Genomic DNA, 3,989 nt, shown 5'->3' with positions numbered 1-3,989 from the left:
ACGCCATCCAAAGCTCTGTCTGAAGCTTTGGAGGAGGAAATGGGGGGGTTGATATTTCAGCAAGAAACAGCCCCTCTGCCTAGCCGTGACCTTGCTAGCTGTGCCGGGTCTTAAAAGTCTTTGCTCCGCTGTTGCTTACCTGGGCGTGCAGATGACTAGCCCTGATAACTCTGCGCAAGTGCTAGTGCTCTGTTCTGTGCGACTGTTTTTAAATCTCCACGTGCTGCAGACAGCTCCTGATAACTGATGCCATTTTCTGTGACTGTTCATTCGAATTTTCAAAATAAAGAACTTCATCTTTGGTTTTCTAAACATTAACGAGCCTTTTCTGAAGAAGAGCCCATTGGTGGGGGACGGCACCCCAGAACTGCCTGTACACGCTCTTCCGTGGGTCATGGGAACATCCACGGGCTTCAGCCGGGGATCCCCAGGCTCACTATGGAAAATGCCTATCCTTGGAACGAGCCATTTTCTTCAGCTTTGGCTAATTTTATTTTTGTCTCCTTTTTGGTTCTCTGTCTCGTGTCTCATTTAGCTCGCTCACTTTCCAAGGTGCAAACTTGCTCTGTCTTGGAACGAGCCATTTTCTTCAGCTTTGGCTAATTTTATTTTTGTCTCCTTTTTGGTTCTCTGTCTCGTGTCTCATTTAGCTCGCTCACTTTCCAAGGTGCAAACTTGCTCTGTCAACAGCAGAACCCTGTCTCCACGGGAGCCCCCCAGGACTGCAGGAACAAGGGAAGCGTCACGATGGCTGGTAATGCGAATTATGATTGTAGCGCTAATCGCAAGAGGGAAAAAAGTTTAAAATTAGAAGCAAGCATAGTAAACAAATCTAAATTCTGCAGGGAAGGTGTGCATGGGGGCTTCTTGTGGCTTTTGAAAGTGGAAGTTTGATTTGCTTAGATCATTTTTCATATTCACTGATCAGAGCTCTCTCCCTCGGAAAGACCTTTCAAGAAAGTTTCGTTTCTCTGTGAAATATTGGTCCGCCCAGCAGTGCGCAGCCTGACGGGCCAGCAAGGGCACTTCTCAGGCAGCTCAAAATCTTGCCTGCACTTCAGCATTTTCTTTTTCTGTACATTAGCATTGCCATTTGCTTAGAGAAGTCCAATTGCTTATATGTCAGATGCCCACATCAAAAAGCTCTTGAAACCTCCTGGAAACTGAAAAAGCCTCATTCATTAAGCCCGTGTTTCACCTCGTTGGCAGATTTGAGTCTTTGAAATATATGCATGTTTGGAGACAGGTGCAAATCTCAGCATGGGTGTTGGGCTTTACGTTGTTCTCTCGTAGACACTTCTGTTCACCTTCAAAGGCAGGGCAGTGCTTTTCAGGCAACTTTACCTCAATTTTTGCTGAAATAGCCAATTTCCTTAACATGGGGGGGGGGGGGGGGGGGAGGGAGAAAAAACCCAAACCATCAAAATTCACTCTCTGACTGGGAAATCTTGCTGAAATGATCACAAAAGACTGATGTACCCGAGCAGGGGGACTGCTAAACCTTTCGGTTAACTGAGCTGTTGCAGTTTTGGGGTGCAAATTTCCCAAGAGGAATTTGATTTTCCCACCCGTTCCTGACGTTGGCAGGAAGGTGTTGAACATCCCTGGGCTGGTCCCTCGCATCACACACAGCTCGTGCGCTTGCCTGGTTTTGAGCACAGCAGCGCTTTGGCCGGACCTGGGACCTTCTGAACGCGCGCGTTGCACGATCGGGCACTGCAGGCAGAGGAATCCCTGGGCACAGAGTGTGGCTGCTGAAACCCAGGTGATGGACAGTTGAAGAAAAGCTAGCAGGAGCCGCCCTTTAGCTGTATTATTAAACTGTAAAGACCTGAAATATGCATTTCCCTTTGGGGAAGATGCCATTTATGATAACCAAAATATGAGTTCACATTTTATCAAAACAGGGGAAGCAAGTATCTAACCTTCAACACCCCCCACCCTGGTGACTAAATTAATGGTTTTCTGCAGAAGAGATATGTCAGTGTACGAGATCCTCCACCACGCTTTTCCCTTTCCACAAAGGTGAATCTTAGAGGGGGGGAAAAAAAAGAGCACTCTTTTTTGCATTTTTTTTTTTTTTTTTTTACCCTCTTTGGGTGAAATTCTGGCTTGGCGGCAGCACTGCCATTGGTGAGTCACGTAGATGAGTGTCACATCTGCTCCGTGAAGGCGGTGGCTGAGGCAGTGTCATTTTCTGTGACGTGCGAGCCCTTTGCAGCCAGGCGGGGACCATGACCTGGCCGAGGACAGCCAGCGAGGACGGGGCGAGCCTGGGGCCACCCACCGCAACGGGGAGATGCTCCCCACGGGAGGTGGCTCTGTCTCCTTTCTGATGGATGCACCTGGGGACATCCTGGGCTGGGCCAGAGGTAACAGAAAATGGCAGAAACAGCCCCAGAGGGACCGTTGTGGGCGATGCCCTAAATCAGGATGATTCAGACATCATCTCGGGGTTGGGACACTCTCCAAGGCACTCTCACAGCCCCAAAGCCCCTCAGCACTAGCTCTGCCCATGAGGGGAGGTCCTAAAGTTGCTGAGAGCCCCATGCACCGTGAGCTGCTCGAGAAGAGATCCTGGAAGTCCTTGGCTTTGGACATCTCCTGTGCTGGGCTGAATAAAAGTTGCTTTTCATTGAGCTGAGCCGTGCTTAGCCTGTCACTCCCTAAAAGGCAGTATTCGGTGTTTGATTTTCAGAATTATTCAAGTAGTTATGGTTAGAAACGTGACCGAGAAGAGGGCACACAATGTACCACACCTATCAGCCAATAACTCCTTGCAGAGTTTTCTCTGAGTCATTTGATGAGTTTACCGAGAAAAACAATTTTTTTTACTTTTGTCAGCAGCATTACAGAGTGGGGCTGAGCGAGCGGCAAGGCTGGAGAGCCTGCAACGTAACCGGCCCCTGGTTTCTGTCGATAATGAACTGCACTAATTAAGAGGGAGAAGAGCAGCCAGGTTTTCGGAGGCTGGGAGTAGGCGCTGGCAGCCGTGGAGCACGTTTCCACGCGAAGAGCAAAGCACGTCAGTGCAAAAGCTAATGGAAAGAGTGAGACGACGGGGCGGGTGACACCCATCTGGGTGCTGGTGTGAATCCCTGGGTTTCAAGAGGATGTTGCCAGATTAGTGCTTGGTCAAACAAGATTTGAAATGCCCTTGGACATTGGTGATGGCCAATGGCCAGGTGATTGTTTGACAATTAAAACTCTGATTTTTAAGGCACTGAGAACTACTGGGAGCTGCAGCATAGCCCCACTGCTACAGTCAATCTCCCCATTAGCGCCCAGCTTTGGTTAGGATAGGGCTGTCTGACAATTTACACCCCTGCAAGTATGTAAGAAATTACTCTAGTCCATAAAAACCAAGTAGAAACATTTTCTTTTGCCTGTGGAAACAGAATTAAGTTTCTTTGGCAAGGGTTTTGGTGAGCTACAATACTGCCAGGAGAGATGTAAAATCCTACAAGCATTTTTGTTCCAGGTGCCAGAGTTGGGGTTTTTTGTAGATCTTTTCCTGAAGGATGCCAGGAAGAGTTCCTGAGTTCAGATACTGTTGCTGGAGTTTGATATTAAGTCTTGATTTTTCTTTCATTAAATTATTAGAGGCATTTCTATCATTCATATGGTCTAGTTCTGGGGATCTATGTACAAACCATTATCAGCTTCATATCTGAAATGCTGGTCTACCTAAAGCTGCTGTGAAATATGAGTAATGACAAAGAATGGCAAACCAAGAATGGTCTGTAAAGTATTATCAGATCTTCTTACAGCATGAAACTACATTGAAATGCACTATTGAAACTGGTACCTTATGACTCTGAAAGACTTTACTGGAAATCTAATGTTAACATGTGCCTGTGGTCAGTTCTTGACAGCATGGCTCCTGCAGATCAGAACAGTTTGATTTTTTTTTTTTTTTTAAGGATTTTTTTTAGGATAAAACAAAAGCTTTTGGATATTTGAAGTGAATAAATGTGGAGTTAGGCCAG

The sequence above is a fragment of the Pelecanus crispus genome, chromosome 17 (assembly GCF_030463565.1).
Source record: "Pelecanus crispus isolate bPelCri1 chromosome 17, bPelCri1.pri, whole genome shotgun sequence".
NCBI classification, from domain to species: domain Eukaryota; kingdom Metazoa; phylum Chordata; class Aves; order Pelecaniformes; family Pelecanidae; genus Pelecanus; species Pelecanus crispus.
The sequence above is the reverse complement of the archived record's forward strand: the minus strand, read 5'-3'. Positions refer to the sequence as shown.